This window comes from Engraulis encrasicolus, unplaced genomic scaffold (genome assembly GCF_034702125.1).
Source record: "Engraulis encrasicolus isolate BLACKSEA-1 unplaced genomic scaffold, IST_EnEncr_1.0 scaffold_437_np1212, whole genome shotgun sequence".
NCBI classification, from domain to species: Eukaryota; Metazoa; Chordata; class Actinopteri; order Clupeiformes; family Engraulidae; genus Engraulis; species Engraulis encrasicolus.
In genome coordinates this window covers 5,882-24,512 of record NW_026945739.1, presented here as the reverse complement: position 1 = coordinate 24,512, position 18,631 = coordinate 5,882, and the positions used below count along the sequence as shown (strand labels likewise).

The 18,631-nt window shown below is 40.2% G+C and overlaps 2 long non-coding RNA genes across 4 annotated transcripts; both read left to right on the top strand.

Annotated features, from left to right (window-relative positions):
• Positions 1 to 6,281: 6,281 nt before the first annotated feature.
• LOC134444028 (uncharacterized) lies at positions 6,282 to 13,500 on the top strand. The gene is made up of 3 exons (XR_010033846.1): positions 6,282 to 6,400; positions 9,135 to 9,257; positions 13,391 to 13,500. It is a non-coding gene; the product is annotated as an uncharacterized LOC134444028 (long non-coding RNA).
• Positions 13,501 to 15,192: 1,692 nt separating this feature from the next.
• On the top strand, positions 15,193 to 18,041 carry LOC134444030 (uncharacterized). Of its 3 annotated transcripts, none has more exons than XR_010033849.1 (4): positions 15,193 to 15,773; positions 16,045 to 16,637; positions 17,442 to 17,581; positions 17,948 to 18,041. It is a non-coding gene; the product is annotated as an uncharacterized LOC134444030 (long non-coding RNA). The 3 variants fall into 3 exon arrangements; XR_010033848.1 differs by lacking the exon at positions 17,948 to 18,041 and having other exon boundaries at positions 16,045 to 16,137; positions 16,550 to 16,637; positions 17,442 to 17,931; XR_010033847.1 differs by lacking the exon at positions 17,948 to 18,041 and having other exon boundaries at positions 17,442 to 17,931.
• The last annotated feature ends 590 nt before the right edge of the window (positions 18,042 to 18,631 follow it).

Sequence of the window (18,631 nt, the reverse complement as noted above, 5' to 3'; positions counted from 1 at the left end):
CTATTTTTTTCCTCTTACTTTCATATTTACCACGTATTTACTATGAATTGACAACTTTTACTCAAATCCATTTTTGTATGTGCCCTGACTAAAACTGTCAGAGGTGTAACAACAACCTGCTCTTAGCAGTGTGGCAGCAGTCTACTTGGATGCAGTGGGGAACATAGAACCCTTTTTTGAAAAAGCATTGTATGTTTCTGAGTTTTATGAATTGTGCCCTTCCCAAACATCATGCATAGGCTAGGCGTATCTATGACACGCTGATTTGAACCCACTATCGCGTGTGTCCAATACGCATTTTCAAGTTAAGTCGTGCTCCACAACGCCCTGTGACAGGTTCGGTTTAGGGATGGTTTTGGTTTAGGCACAATTTAGGTAGAAATTCGCCTAATCTCGCTGTTCTTGGCAAAAGTAAAGCAGCAGAAACATTACTTCACTGACAGGTTAGGTTTAGGGGTGGTTTTGGTTAGGGCACAGCAAAGCATATTTGCGTTTAGTAACAGAAATGCGCTGTGACAAAACAAAATCGCCGACACGGCGGGAAAACTGCGCAAACCTCGTCACGTGTCAAAAGTGCATGAAAGCGCTTTACCGTTGCGTTGAGGAGCACGCTTTAAATTCAAAATGCGTCGCACCAACACGCTGAATGCACTAGCGTGCGATACGTACGCTAAAGCATGATGACAGCCTGCCCAAACCTAATCTGTCGGTAATGAAATGTTTCCTAGTTGTACATTTGTGACCTGAGTGCTGTGTACATCACTGCATATAGAGTATATTGTTTGCAGGGTATGTGTGTAGTTGCATGGTTCTTGTCAAAGTGTGTGTACATTGTTTGGTGTGATATTAAAAGCGTTAAAAAAATCATTTTCATTTCATTCATTTTCATTTTATCAATAAATTCACATCATGCATGCACGCTAAAGCCACATCACAGTGCAGCCTATAATGATGTGAATATAAGGATGTGAATATACTAGGTAAAATAAACCTAGGCATATTAGTAATAATAATTTTTGCATAATTATACGGACCTACTGTATACGGTCTGCATAAATTAATCCAACGTGGCCAATAGAAGGTCGTAGCTGCCGACCCTGCTAACCAATAGCGCAGCTCTTTTACTTTGAGTCACGTGTCTTTTTCGTCCAATAAGAGCAAGGCTAGTCCGCGTTCCGGGCTGGCTGTCATTGCCTTTCATGTTAATCGTTGGGCCATTAACACCCTGCTGTGAGACCTGCCCGCGGCTCGCGATTCGCTTCCGGGCGAGTTGAGTGTCACCAAAACTGTTAATTTTGATTCTCTCAAGCGCTCAAAATCAGACGAAAGTTAGGCAAGTCCGTGGACGATTAGGGACGAGTTCATTGTCACAAATCCCCCTTTTCGTGCTGTGCTTACTGGTCCTTACTAAGGTTATATTATCAATAAGTCCCTAATTGGGCATGAACAAGACATTTGTGAAAACATACTTAACAACTGTCTTATTTTGCAGTACATGCCTTACAAGTTACTTACACAGGCATTAATATTGTATGTATTAGTGCTTATAGATGTGTCCCTAAAATAAAGTGTTACCGGGTTATTCTATTTACCATGTTTTCACAGGCTGCTGTCTCATAATATGGCGAAGACGAGTCACTTGAAGGCCTAACAGCTCTTATGAGGAGCAGTCTTGCCATAGAAGACTGAAAGAATGTAAGATTAACTTCTTTGTGACCAATATGACTTGCTCATTGATACATTTGCTATGTCAATATGAGATGCATGGCGAAGTATTTAATTTATTTGTCTCTCTTCTAGGAGCTGTAGAAACAACAGGGTGCCTGCTGCAGTATGACGAGGACGCCCTGATCATAGAAGGTCCAGTGTCTTGGCAGGGTGAAATGGCACTGATATCGGTATGTGGTGATAATAGGTTAAAATTAATGAATTAATTGTCATATCTGAATAATGTGAACACTGGATTTACCACACACTCACACACACCCAAGTCTTAGATGATATAACCAAGGTTACTTTTACCACAGCTCTGGCACTGCATCAAATTTCTTTTCTTTTTTATAGAACTGGACAGGTCATTTATTCGTTCCCCTTGTTTTTTGCAGTGTCCTGCAGGATGCTGTGTCCTGCAATCCTGTGTGCTGTGCTACAGACGCGAATGGAGGTCAACCCGAAATGGGCACAGTAGAGTGAAAGAGGGTAAGCTTAACCTATAGCCTACGTCAGGGTTGGGGAACCTTTCTCATTCGAATGGCCACTTCAAATTCATCCGAGGGGCCATAAAAGTCCTCCAAGGGCCGTACTATGAACACAAACCAGGATTTTCCCTTTCACTTTAGGCCTATATTGAAGGCAGCCACATTTAAACAAACACCACATTCTCTAGGTCCCCTGAATATAACTTAATTGTATTGCTAATGTATTTTCTAAGATTCCTTTACAAAATATGTCATAATTCATGTGAAGATGGAATTGCATTAAAATTATATCGGGGGCCGGATAAAACTGCCTCAAGGGTCGCAAACGGCCCTAGAGACATAGGTTCCCCACCCCTGGCCTACATTGTCAATATGACTTGTGCTACTTTATAGATAAGTTGTCAATGCTGTGCATTGCTATGTTTTGATTTATTTTCTTACATCCTACAGATCCTGGCAGGGAGACGGTAGTGTCCTGCAGGATGGTGATGGGCAATCTTACAAGAGACCACAGAAAACTGATATAGTGTAAGATTATCCCTGTTGGGCTCAATATGTCTTGCTTATTGATATATTTGCTATGTCAATATGAGGTGCATGACGAAGTATTTATTTATTTGTTGTTTCTACAGCTCCCAGAAGTGAGACTGAGTGCCTGTTGCAGTATGACGAGGAAGCAGTGACCAGAGACCTTCAGTAGACCCTGCTGGCATGATTGGCGGCTGAAGAACATGAAATCAACAGCAATGTTTATAATATTGTACATACCTGTATAGTCTGCACTAAAATGCTGTACCTGTACTATTTTTCCTCTTACTTTCATATTTACCACGTATTTACTATGAATTGACAACTTTTACTCAAATCCATTTTTGTATGTGCCCTGACTAAAACTATCCTTAAACCTAACCTGTCAGAGGTGTAATAACAACCTGCTCTTAGCAATGTGGCAGCAGTCTACTTGGATGCAGCGGGGAACATAGAACCCTTTTTTTTGAAAAAGCATTTTTATGTTTCTGAGTTTTATGAATTGTGCCCTTCCCAAACCTAACCTGTCGTAGGGGCCTATGAAATCCGTTTTAATTTTTCTCAAATTCCGTTTTATTTTTCCTCATTCAGTTTTTTTCTGATTTATTTTTTGCCAAATTGGATTTTTTACATTTTTGAACTTATTTTCCCCTTTCATTACCCCCCCCCCCCCCCCCCCCCCCCCCCCCCCCCCCACCAGACACACATACACACAAAATGTCTTAGTTATTTAGTTCAAACTGGTGGGTGGACAGAGCCAACCACTCATGGTTGAATGGTAGGTAGAGAAAAGAAAAGTAAAATTACCTACTAGCTTTTTGTAATATCAGCCCTCGAAAATATTCCAGGTAATAAGGTAGCTGTAATGTACATGCGCATATATTCTATTAAATACACGTGACGCACCCAACTAGAAGGCGAATTCACTTCTGGTGCATTGAAGTTGTTGGACTCTGGCTGCATCAGGTTTTCTCGAATACGTTTGGCTATATTGCAACGTGCAGCTTAGAGACATTTTTGGTCACGTTATATGTAGGCATTAAATAAATAGCCTCGCAAAGTCCCTACCGTCTACCGTTTCACTCAAACACATGTTTTACAAGACGGCCGTTTTCTTCTGATGGTGACTTGACCCTTTTTCAAAGTTGATGCTAACTTTTAGTCACTATGCTCCGTGGCCAACAAAGTTAACAAGACATGATCAAAGCATTGCCTGATCAGTTTTTATTTTACAGCGGTCATGTCTGTTGTAACAAACTCCAAACTCGTGCCTCGCGTCGGAAGATTCCACTGTTAAAGTGCAGTGGAGAGCCGCCCGTCTTTTCTGTGTCGCATCGCATTGTCTTGGTAACAGACGGTCAGGACAACGCGTTTATGCCTGACCTCACCTGTTCTACTAGGCAAAATTTGAGTGCTGTTGAGTATTAAGATTTCTTCAATGCTCTGACGGCCAGTGTTAGGACGTGGGAGACAATCGGAAACGTGCTTGGGAGAGAGATGCATGTTTGTTTCTGAGTTGTACATTTGTGACCTGAGTAGGCTACTGTATACATCACTGCATATAGAGTGTATTGTTTGCAGGGTATGTGTGTTGTTTTAAATTGTGTATTTTTATTAAATGCATGGTTCCTGTCTAAGTGTGTGTACATTGTTTGGTGTGATATTAAAAGCGTTTAAAAAATTCATTTTCATTTCATTCATTTTCATTTTATCAATAAATTCACATCATGCATGCTGAAGCCCCATCACAGTGCAGTCTATAATGATGTGAATATAATGATGTGAATATACAAAGTAAAATCAACCTAGGTATATTAGTAATAATAATTTTTGCATAATTATACGGACCTACTGTATACGGTATGCATAAATTAATCCAACGTGACCAATAGAAGGTCGTAGCTGCCGACCCTGCTAACCAACAGCACAGCTCTTTTACTTTGAGTCACGTGTCTTTTTCGTCCAATAAGAGCAAGGCTAGTCCGCGTTCCGGGCTGGCTGTCATTGCCTTTCATGTTAATCGTTGGGCCATTAACACCCTGCTGTGAGACCGTTCCGCGGCTCTGATTCGCTTCCGGGCGAGTTATGTGTCACCAAAACTGTTAATTTCGCATTCTCTCAAGCGCTCAAAATCAGACGAAAGTTAGGCAATTCCGTGGACGATTTGGGACGAGTTCATTGTCACAAATCCCCCTTTTCGTGCTGTGTTACTCAGTAAACTTTGATATAAATATCAAATTTGGCAATAGCCGACCCAGTTTCAATGAGCAGCATAGTTTCACTTTCACTTTCACTTTCTTTCACAAAATGGCAATTAAAAAATGACAGAAGCCATTAGGGCTGGGCGTTTTTGGAAAATATGTGCATCACGGTTTTCTCGATGAAAATTGATATCACGGTTTTCCGCACGTTTTTTTGATAAGCAGCGATTTTCCCCCCAAATCTTAATCTTTCGGATGAAATTTTCTTAAGTTGAATTTAAAAATGACATAAAATCACGAATTTAAATGAATCTCCATTTCAATTTTATCACTTTTTGATTTCAATAATATTTTTATAATTTATAGTTTATATTTCCCTACCCAACACTTTAAGTTCCCTTTCAAGGAAAAAGGGTTAATAAATTATTATAAGCAGCTGTTTTTGGCTTTTTTCCCAAGACAACCCAAAACTGAGACTTTCGAAAACAAATGTTTAAGGTGATTTTAAGAACAGAATTGCAGGCGCCCATAGACGGCCATTCTAAAGCTGGTTGAGATAAAAATCCAAATCAGCCAAATAACAGAGACTGCAGCAAACATGAAATAAACGGTGAGGGGGACTCTAAAACATTGCAGACCACTCAGAAAATGGCCTTAATGTTCAAAAAACCGGACTTCCCCTTTAAGACAAAGCCTTTGCCTTCTCTTAGAGATCAATTTCTTTTGATATTTTTATTTGTCTTTTCTCCTTATTTATTGCTTTTACATTCATATTTATTTTCACTTGCATGCTTTGTGCTTTTATTTTCATTTTACTTCATTGTATTATTTATTTTACTTTATTTTATCTTACTTTTTTGTTAACCATATTGAATTGCATTTATGTGTGAAAAGCGCTACACAAATAGAATTGCCTTGCCCACCTGCAAGGGGCCCCCTGATTGGCCAAAAGGGATAAATTGCAGAATTTTGACAAAATGCAAAGTTGAAAAATGTTTCTGTCTTGATGAGTGCAGTTTTCTTTCTATTTAAGTCCCCTCTTTGTTTGACTTGTTATTCTTAATTCCTAGCACGTAATAATGACACTGGCTGTCTGTGTACATTTGTCACAAAATTTGGCCTCCGGGGGGCCCACAGCAACCTGTAGCCTAGGGGCCCCAGTCCATCTTAATCCAGCCCTGCGCGCACACACACACATGCATGCACGCACGCACGCACACACACACACACACACACACACACACACACACACACACACACACACACACACACACACACACACACACACACACACACACACACACACACACACACACACACACACACATTCATCCTTCTGTTATTGTCTAGGATGGAGGAGTCTGTCTCTGAGGGGAGACCTCCCTCTCCTGCACCCACCTGTGTGTCTATGAAGAGCGATCAGTCCAAGGCTTCAGGCATTAATTTCAAAGGACCAGACTCTTCACCCAAACAGTAAGATCAGCACTCTGTTTTATTCTCTCTCTCAGATCCAGATTCAAATGTGTGTTAATGTCATCAGTGTCTTGCTGTTGCCAAAGCATACATATACAGTAAATACCAATAACATCTCACTCACTAGCATGAACATAAGACATTTAACACCAGTAAAGAACACGCATGCACGCACTCACACACACACACACACACACACACACACACACACACACACACACACACACACACACACACACACACACACACACACACACAGAGAAAGCCAAAACGAAAATAAGTAAGTGTATCTGTTTGGCCATTTATAACTTTAAAGCAGGGCTTTGATCCGGTTCAAGGAACGAAAACGAAAACCGGGAACTTTTTGTATTTTACAGGGAACAGAAACAAAACCGGAAACGTTATTATTTTTTATGTTCTGGAACGGGAACACTTATTTAAAAATAATGGTAACCGGTTAATACCGGTTAATACCGTTCCTCAAACAAAACAAAAAAGGTAATTATTTTCCTGTGCACATTAGGCTACCATGACGGCTGAGGTTCACGTCCTGTGTGACATCAGACATTCTCTGACTGAATGGAGAGAGAGCTGTGGACTATTAAGTCTCCACTCCACATCTTAAATAAGAGAAACCACTGTCATACAAAAGGGGAGAGTTTCCATTGCATCATAGTAAGACATTGCAGAGAAGCGTGTGTTAAGCGCACCGAGAATGTTCAGCGTTATTGGGCATCCATGGCCGCTTCAAATATGCACAAACTCACAATGTCCGTCATAGCGTTTCCTGTGACCCAAGTCAGCGTGGAGCGTGCATTTTCATCATTGAGGTTTATTCTCCGCTTCTCTGTTAGGTCGTCCCTGAATGAAAAAATTCTGGAGGATATTCTTTTCATCTGCTTGAATTAACAGTTTGGAATGTAGGCTGACTCATTTGCACTTCCGTCTTTCTTGGTTAATTCACGTCAGTTAGGCCTATGGGAGTAATTAGCTGACAGGAACGAAATTAACCGTTCCGGGAACAGTATTTTTTTGTTCTAACCGGTTCGGGAACGTCAATTTATTGGTGGAACTTATAACCGGAAACGTTATAATTCCGTTTCTGTTCGGAACGGAACGTTTGGAAAAAAATAATGGTTCAAAGCCCTGCTTTAAAGGGACACTGTGTGAGATTTGTTGTTGTTTATTTCCAGAATTCATGCTGCCCATTCAATAATGTTATCTTTTTCATGAATACTTACCACCACCATCAAATTCTTAGTATTCATTATGACTGGAAAAATTGCACTTTTCATACATGAAAAGGGAGATCTTCTCCATGGTCAGCCATTTTGAATTTTGAGAAATAGCCATTTTTAGCTGCAAAAATGTATCTACTTGGACCATACTAGAAAATATTTGTTTATTACTCAGTAAACTATCAAATTTGGCAATAGCAGACCCAGTTTCAATGAGCAGCATAGTTTCACTTTCACTTTCACTTTCTTTCACAAAATGGCAATTAAAAAATGACAGAAGCCATTAGGGCTGGGCGTTTTTGGAAAAAATGTGCATCACGGTTTTCTCGATGAAAATTGACATCACGGTTTTCTGCACGTTTTTTTGATAAGCAGCGATTTTCCCCCCAAATCTTAATCTTTCGGATTAAATTTTCTTAAATTGAATTTAAAAATGACATAAAATCACGAATTTAAATGAATCTCCATTTCAATTTTATCACTTTTTGATTTCAATAATATTTTTATAATTTATAGTTTATATTTCCCTACCCAACACTTTAAGTTCCCTTTCAAGGAAAAAGGGTTAATAAATTATTATAAGCAGCTGTTTTTGGCTTTTTCCCCAAGACAACCCAAAACTGAGACTTTCGAAAACAAATGTTTAAGGTGATTTTAAGAACAGAATTGCAGGCGCCCATAGACGGCCATTCTAAAGCTGGTTGAGATAAAAATCCAAATCAGCCAAATAACAGAGACTGCAGCAAACATGAAATAAACGGTGAGGGGGACTCTAAAACATTGCAGACCACTCAGAAAATGGCCTTAATGTTAAAAAAACTGGAGTTCCCCTTTAAGACAAAGCCTTTGCCTTCTCTTAGAGATCAATTTCTTTTGATATTTTTATTTGTCTTTTCTCCTTATTTATTGCTTTTACATTCATATTTATTTTCACTTGCATGCCTTGTGCTTTTATTTTTATTTTACTTCATTTTTTCCTTTATTTTACTTTATTTTATCTTACTTTTTTGTTAACCATATTGAATTGCATTTATGTATGAAAAGCGCTACACAAATAGAATTGCTTGCCTACCTGCCAGGGGCCCCCTGATTGGCCAAAAGGGAAACATTGTAGAATTGTGACAAAATGCAAAGTTGAACATGTTTTTGTCTTGAAGAGTGCAGTTTTCTCTCTATTTAACACTCCTCTTTGGTAAACTTGTTATTCTTAATTCCTAGCATGTAATTATGAGTGGCTGTCTGTGTACATTTGTCACAAAATTTGGCCTCTGGGGGGCCCACAGCAACCTGTAGCCTAGGGGCCCCAGTCCATCTTAATCCAGTCCTGCGCGCACACACACACACGCATGCATGCACGCACGCACGCACGCACACACACACACACACACACACACACACACACACACACACACACACACACACACACACACACACACACACACACACACACACACACACACACACACACACACACTCATCCTTCTGTTATTGTCTAGGATGGAGGAGTCTGTCTCTGAGGGGAGACCACCCTCTCCTGCACCCACCTGTGTGTCTATGAAGAGCGATCAGTCCAAGGCTTCAGGCATTAATTTCAAAGGACCAGACTCTTCACCCGAACAGTAAGATCAGCACTCTGTTTTATTCTCTCTCTCAGATCCAGATTCAAATGTGTGTTAATGTCATCAGTGTCTTGCTGTTGCCAAAGCATACATATACAGTAAATACCAATAACATCTCACTCACTAGCATGAACATAAGACATTTAACACCAGTAAAGAACACGCACTCACACACACACACACACACACACACACACACACACACACACACACACACACACACACACACACACACACACACACACACACACACACACACACACACACACACAGAAAGCCAAAACGAAAATAAGTAAGTGTATCTGTTTGGCCATTTATAACTTTAAAGCAGGGCTTTGATCCGGTTCAAGGAACGAAAACGAAAACGAAAACCGGGAACTTTTTGTATTTTACAGGGAACAGAAACAAAACCGGAAACGTTATTATTTTTTATGTTCTGGAACGGGAACACTTATTTAAAAATAATGGTAACCGGTTAATACCGGTTAATACCGTTCCTCAAACAAAACAAAAAAGGTAATTATTTTCCTGTGCACATTAGGCTACCATGACGGCTGAGGTTCACGTCCTGTGTGACATCAGACATTCTCTGACTGAATGGAGAGAGAGCTGTGGACTATTAAGTCTCCACTCCACATCTTAAATAAGAGAAACCACTGTCATACAAAAGGGGAGAGTTTCCATTGCATCATAGTAAAGCCTGATACATAGTCATGCTGTGCTGACTTGGGGTACAGCATGGACGTACTGTCAGCGGGATGTGTATTCCTCATAGTCGCCCTGCGTGCGCATGCAGGAAAGGGCGTGGTGTTTTTTCCCCGCTGAGAATTTAATGACGTCAATTCACCTCTGTGACAACAGGGGGCGAACTAACTCATTCAGTTGAGCCCAGTCCCTAGAATGAATCACAAAGCTAACCAGCTGGCTATGTAAAACGTAATATTCCACTAGTAGCCTACTTCTAAAAGTTGGGGCATAATTAGATGGTACAACATCAGTTTCTTTTTGGTCAAGTACTACATGAGATTAAATGCAAGACAAACGCCATTTTAAAAGAGACAGCATGAATGGCCATTCACACCTGGGGCCTAGTAGTAGCTAGCCAGCTAAATCAGTCATTACAAACTCAAAGCTAGTTGACTAGCCACCTGAAACGTAATTCTACCACTAACAAAGAGGCTTCTTGCTATTAATTTAAAAAGTTGTGGCGTAATTAGACATGAATGATAGCATACAAGATTCTCTCTTTATTCATGTTTTACAGTTCAGGTGGTTAAAATGCCAAACAAAAGCCGTTTTTAAATACAATACATCTAATGGCCATATTAACAGCTAGCTTAGCAACTGTCAGCCAAACCCATTCAAACTCTACAGGACATAAGCGAACCCTGTTTTAGAAGCTAGCTAGCCACACTACAAATCAACAAAGAGGCTTCTTGCTATTAATTTAAAAAGTTGTGGCGTAATTAGACATGGATGATAGCATACAAGATTCTCTCTTTATTCATGTTTTACAGTTGAGGTGGTTAAATGAAACAAAAGCCATTTTTAAATACAATAGATAGCCTATCTAATTAACAGCTAGCTTAGCAACTGTCAGCCAAACCCATTCAAACTCTACAGGACATTAGCGAACCCTGTTTTAATGAGCTAGCTGCCACACTACAAAAGAACAAAGAGGCTTCTTTGCTACTACCACACTACAAACATATCATTTTCATGATGGCCTTTTATGGATATTTCTAATTGATTTTTTGGAAGTTGTACTACTGAAATAAAAAACAGTTTCTCTTCTCCCTGTCAAGTAAACTCCAGTGATTTCCTGCCAAGTCAACTGCATCGTGTTTTTCGTTTTCCTTCAAACCTCCGCGGTAGGGTAGAAGAATAGAACACAACTGACCTATCAGGGCTGAGTTCCCCCCCGGACTGCCGTAAGCGCATTGACCAATCACCGTCTTCAAGCATAGCTCAGCTCACGGACATTTCAGCCTGGGAGAAACATGCGTGTACTGCAGCCAGGGGTCGTTTTGTCGCTGCGCAGGGGGGCGCGGTGGCTGCTTCTCTGTGCAGAACCTCCGTGAACGCGCGACTCTGAATCCCCCTTAAGACATTGCAGAGAAGCGTGTGTTAAGCGCACCGAGAATGTTCAGCGTTATTGGGCATCCATGGCCGCTTCAAATATGCACAAACTCACAATGTCCGTCATAGCGTTTCCTGTGACCCAAGTCAGCGTGGAGCGTGCATTTTCATCATTGAGGTTTATTCTCCGCTTCTCTGTTACGTCGTCCCTGAATGAAAAAATTCTGGAGGATATTCTTTTCATCTGCTTGAATTAACAGTTTGGAATGTAGGCTGACTCATTTGCACTTCCGTCTTTCTTGGTTAATTCACGTCAGTTAGGCCTATGGGAGTAATTAGCTGACAGGAACGAAATTAACCGTTCCGGGAACAGTATTTTTTTGTTCTAACCGGTTCGGGAACGTCAATTTATTGGTGGAACTTATAACCGGAAACGTTATAATTCCGTTTCTGTTCGGAACGGAACGTTTGGAAAAAAATAATGGTTCAAAGCCCTGCTTTAAAGGGACACTGTGTGAGATTTGTTGTTGTTTATTTCCAGAATTCATGCTGCCCATTAACTAATGTTATCTTTTTCATGAATACTTACCACCACCATCAAATTCTTAGTATTCATTATGACTGGAAAAATTGCACTTTTCATACATGAAAAGGGAGATCTTCTCCATGGTCAGCCATTTTGAATTTTGAGAAATAGCCATTTTTAGCTGCAAAAATGTATCTACTTGGACCATACTAGAAAATATTTGTTTATTACTCAGTAAACTATCAAATTTGGCAATAGCAGACCCAGTTTCAATGAGCAGCATAGTTTCACTTTCACTTTCACTTTCTTTCACAAAATGGCAATTAAAAAATGACAGAAGCCATTAGGGCTGGGCGTTTTTGGAAAAAATGTGCATCACGGTTTTCTCGATGAAAATTGACATCACGGTTTTCTGCACGTTTTTTTGATAAGCAGCGATTTTCCCCCCAAATCTTAATCTTTCGGATTAAATTTTCTTAAATTGAATTTAAAAATGACATAAAATGATGAATTCAAATTAATATCTATTTCTATTTTTATCACTTTTTCATTTCAATAATATATGTTATAATTTCTAGTTTATATTTCCCTACCCAACACTTTAAGTTCCCTTTCAAGGAAAAAGGGTTAATAAATTATTATAAGCAGCTGTTTTTGGCTTTTTTCCCAAGACAACCCAAAACTGAGACTTTCGAAAACAAATGTTTAAGGTGATTTTAAGAACAGAATTGCAGGCGCCCATAGACGGCCATTCTAAAGCTGGTTGAGATAAAAATCCAAATCAGCCAAATAACAGAGACTGCAGCAAACATGAAATAAACGGTGAGGGGGACTCTAAAACATTGCAGACCACTCAGAAAATGGCCTTAATGTTAAAAAAAACTGGAGTTCCCCTTTAAGACAAAGCCTTTGCCTTCTCTTAGAGATCAATTTCTTTTGATATTTTTATTTGTCTTTTCTCCTTATTTATTGCTTTTACATTCATATTTATTTTCACTTGCATGCCTTGTGCTTTTATTTTTATTTTACTTCATTTTATTATTTATTTTACTTTATTTTATCTTACTTTTTTGTTAACCATATTGAATTGCATTTATGTGTGAAAAGCGCTACACAAATAGAATTGCCTTGCCCACCTGCAAGGGGCCCCCTGATTGGCCAAAAGGGATAAATTGCAGAATTGTGACAAAATGCAAAGTTGAAAAATGTGTCTGTCTTGATGAGTGTAGTTTTCTTTCTATTTAAGTCCCCTCTTTGTTTGACTTGTTATTCTTAATTCCTATCATGTAATAATGAGACTGGCTGTCTGTGTACATTTGTCACAAAATTTGGCCTCCGGGGGGCCCCACAGCAACCTGTAGCCTAGGGGCCCCAGTCCATCTTAATCCAGCCCTGCGCGCGCACACGCACGCACGCACGCACGCACGCACGCACGCACACACACACACACACACACACACACACACACACACACACACACACACACACACACACACACACACACACTCATCCTTCTGTTATTGTCTAGGATGGAGGAGTCTGTCTCTGAGAGGAGACCTCCCTCTCCTGCACCCACCTGTGTGTCTATGAAAAGCGATCAGTCCAAGGCTTCAGGGATTAATTTCAAAGGACCAGACTCTTCACCCGAACAGTAAGATCAGCACTCTGTTTTATTCTCTCTCTCAGATCCAGATTCAAATGTGTGTTATTGTCATCAGTGTCTTGCTGTTGCCAAAGCATACATATACAGTAAATACCAATAACATCTCGCTCACTAGTATGAACATAAGACATTTAACACCAGTAAAGAACACGCATGCACGCACTCACGCACACACACACACACACACACACACACACACACACACACACACACACACACACACACACACACACACACACACACACACACACACACACACACACACACACACACACACACACACACACACACAGAAAGCCAAAACGAAAATAAGTAAGTGTATCTGTTTGGCCATTTATAACTTTAAAGGGACACTGTGTGAGATTTGTTGTTGTTTATTTCCAGAATTCATGCTGCCCATTCACTAATGTTACCTTTTTCATGAATACTTACCACCAGCATCAAATTCTAAGTATTCATTATGACTGGAAAAATTGCACTTTTCATACATGAAAAGGGAGATCTTCTCCATGGTCAGCCATTTTGAATTTCGAGAAATAGCCATTTTTAGCTGCAAAAATGACTCTACTTGGACCATACTAGAAAATATTTGTTTATTACTCAGTAAACTTTGATATAAATATCAAATTTGGCAATAGCCGACCCAGTTTCAATGAGTTGCAGTACCTTTTTAGATGCGTCCCAGCATCTCTATAAGAGTGTCTGTGTGTCCGTCCGTCCGTCCGCTGTCCACAAGGCAGAGGCAGAGAGGCATTTTGGCCTGGAGTGAATGCGTGCCAAAACGTATATGATATGTTACCAAACCGGCAAGGCTAAGCTGATTGCATTGTGAGACAACTGAGGGGGGCATTCCATTTTCGGCATTGTTTTGCGTTTGGACAGTGGGAGGCAACTTCGTTCCTTCTCCACAGCACACCAACACCACTGTGAGTGTCACGTAATGTTCATGGTCTTGTGATACACTTCGGCTCATGAGGATGTCAAACGTGAAGGGAACTTTATCATGTTTTGTATGATAGTGTCGCGTTGTGCTCAGCTATTTTGGACGATTTAGAAGTCGGCAGGCAGTATTTGACACAGATGTTTGTGCTCGGATAGAGGGGCGTTTGCATTGCATGACGCTTCACAACATGGAACCCTAGTTAGTTGACAGGTGACCAGCAGCGTTTAGCTCCCTCTAAACGTGGACCTATAACCTTTGGTTAGCTTTTTTTCTGTCATAGGGTGGGAGACGTGACGCCTTGTTTTTTTGTAACATTGGTTAAAAACCTACAAAACTGTTATTTTTCCTCTTAAAAACAAATGTCAATAAAGAAGATGTGGTACATTATGTTTCATATTAGTCTTTAATCAGAAGAAACATTTTTTAAGATTTATGTAAAGGTTTATATGTCAAATATTCTGCAGTGTGATTGTAACATTAATGAAACCTGGAATATAATATATATATATATATATATATATATATATATATATATATATATATATATATATATATATATATATATATATATATATAAATTAACCAACATTAACCTCTTAATATGTCTTCATATTGCAATATTTCTGTCACGCAATGCTTAGGGTCATTTTATGGTGTCCTGTGGTGTGACTGCTCTTATAGAAGGATTTTTTTTTATATATATAAATGAAAACACATATTAAAGGTGGGATAGGAGATGTTTTTCTGGCACATATTTTACCATATCATCTGAAAAACTCCTCATGACGCCATAGCACCCATTGAAATAGAGTGTTTGGAAAAAAAAACGAAATCTTTTGGTCCAGTGTAGAGGGCGTAGTCAGAAGAAAACGGCAACCAATAGAAGTAATACTCATCATCACTTCTATTGGTTTCTGACACGTCCATCAACCGCCAGCACTCACCCCTCCTCCCTGCGCGTTCACCGACTCGTGAACTTGACCGACCCCGCCCCCATCATTCATGCACACGCGACAAGGCTCATCATCACTCGGCTAGTAGCAAGGTAACGAGAGTTAGCAGCAGGCTGAGCTACTTGAAAACTTTGGTGGCTTTTGCAGAGCTACAGGAAGAACTTTGGCTTTTGGAACACTGGACTAACCATGTCAGGATAACATACTCCCTTGGATTATAGTCATCGGACTCGCAAGACCAGACTCCAACACGGGCTGAAAATTTGAAATGGGACCTGACACTCTTGGACACAGATGTCGGCTACGGCAGCGGCTTCAAATACGCTTTGGTGACCATATTTCTAATCGAGAGGTGAGATAATATATTTGTCTGTATAATATTTTGTGAATTGGTTTAGGACACAGTGGTGTCTTTTTTAAAGCAAGTATCCATTGAGAGGGGTCAGAGGATTAGCTCAAGCTCCAACATATCTAGCTGCTACCTTGCTTAACATAGCTGCTACCTCAATCGCTTTGTTTTTTTGTGTTTTTCCCCCCTGTGGCATTTATTCTGTGCACATGAACACGTTTTCAGAATTGCTATGTGTAACTCAGACGGTTACTCTTGTGTGTTTTGCTACTAGTTGTGCGAACGAGCCAGACAAACCAGCTGGGAGGAGGACGGAAGCACCCCTTCTCCATCCGCGTTCAGTTGCTAAATACTGATTCACCCCGTAGTAAGTAACCTACCATGTTTACGCACACATTACTTTGACCAGCAAAGCCCATGTCTTTCTAGTGGTTTACAAAAATATATCGTTTGCATGTTTTGCTTTGGTACGTCTCTGTTGTATGACTCTGGTAATAGTAGCAAGCACAAGCACAACCTGTTCGCCGCTCCAGCATTGCAAAATAGATTGCCTTGGGTTTTCAAATGTTTACATGATTGTGGGTGTAATGTTGTTAACTCGCTGATGTCGTTTTTGAGAAGACGGTAGTTTTGCATTTGATAAATACCACCTAATGACCATGACGGCTACACGGCAGATCTTTATTGTGATGGCTACACTGAATGATCACATGGAGATGCCGGTACATTATTTGTTTTACCCTGGTTATATTGAAATGTTCTGCTTTGTCCATTCCAAGGTGTGGTGTTTTCCATAGCTGTTCCTTGCTCCTGTATCACAACATATCAAGGCTGCCAAGTAAATGAAGAATGAATCACCGCACACTGGTAGTTTATTTTATTCATGTTTGTGGGTGTAATTTCGTCCAGTTGCAGATACTACTATCCTTTTTGGAATGATCTGCCTTTGAAAAACAATGGTTCTATCTGACAAAAGCGAACAGATCCTGTAGTTGTAATTGATACACTAAATCAGTGTTTCTCAACCTTTTTTTAGGCGAGGCACCCTTTCAATTCATGAAAAATTTCAAGGCACCCCAAACCAACTAGCCGTAATATAGCATCACATCCGATACCACACAAGCTTAGAATGTAACACATTTGGAGACACACAACCTAGTCGCACGACCTACGTTCAAAGTTGCAGCTGGGGTGACCAATATTTACTTTATTGTGCGTAAATGGCAGATCAAAGATTCCACTGACTAACATTAACTTATCAATTTTGACAAATATGTTTTATGTTATATAATTTATTTATCAGCCACGTTTCCGCGGCACCCCTGAGGGGGCCCTACGGCACCCCAGGGTGCCCCGGCACCCCTGTTGAGAAACACTGCACTAAATTATGATATTCCTATGTGTGCGCACGCACTCACCAAGTTTTCAATTCAACACACTGGGACACTTTTCAGTCTTTGAGGTTGCTGGAATCAACACAGACTACCTCCATGCACCTTATCAGAACACTTTGCATGCTTTTTGTATACTTGTCCCCTTTGTGTATTGCTGCTAATCTTTCTCTTTCTAGGTTCTGTTGGTTGCATGCAGATTGTGCCAGATGATTTATCTGTCTATGGTCTAAGCATGGGCTCTGTGCTAATATGCAATTTGTGCTCTTTTTTCCCTCAGGTCAACAGCAGACAGGGTCCTTCCACAACCACATACTTATGCCAGTAAAAGCCACAGCTTTTCTCCTCCAATCCAAGAAGCCTGGACTGCAGTCACCATCTCAACACACCAACCAAGAGAAAGGCGGATGGCTCAATTCAGTATGTAGTTCTGCAAATATTCTCAAAGGTCTTCACAGCCCCCCATGGTGCTGAATGCATTTACATTTATTTGTGTAAGGTAAAAACAATGCTGATTACAGAACATAACTAGGGCCATGAATGAAATTTGAGGTAGCAGCCAGTCATCACCTGATGGTGAGAGGTGGTCCTAAGATCAGAGAGAAGCAGGTTGAAATCCCATCCTTACCTCTCCCTACCTACACCTCCATCCACAACTGAAGTGCACTTGAGCAAGGCACACAAGTCCACTTAGGTCCTGGGACTGTAGCCAACACCCTGTAAAACCCTGCTGTGTAATTTGATGTAATGAAGCCCTAATATAGTCTAACACATTGCTTGTTACAGATATGGAAAATTGCACAATAAAAGTTCCAGGACATGAAGGCTGCATACTGTGAACGTCAACCTTCAGGGCACCGTCCTGCGCAGAAGACTTTCTGCCGAGAGATGGCTGACAGCAGGCGCTCACAACCAGGTGAGGCCAGATAAAGGAGTTATTTTTGGTGTCCCTGCCCCAACAACCCAGGTTACTTACATTTAAAATGTCACTGGAGCTACTGTCAGATATGTGATTTCTAATTCTGTTTATCTTTTTACAGCACAGACGCCTCCAACCTCAGACTAGGCCCTTCACAGTTGCTGCACTTACCCACCTTCCCAGAGTTTTTGTGTGGTAATGACAACTGTAAATATAGTATAAAGTAATGTATCTAGTGTCATGTGTAATACATTGTTTAAATTGTCCATACATTTCAATGACAGTAAATATTGGTGGACACAATTTGACTGTGTGGCTTTTTTTTAATTCATTCTCTGACTGAAAATGCATGGTTACATAATTTATATATTCCACAAGACCACAATCAGAAGATTATTTGACAGGTTGCATTTATTTTCTATGTATGAAAAAAACAATGGTAACAAGACAAACGTGGTTCCAAACCAAAAAGGTGAGATGTACAGATGAATGCTCCTACAGATAATGAAAAATAATAAAACTCTGCACACTGCCGGTTTGTGTGTTTTATA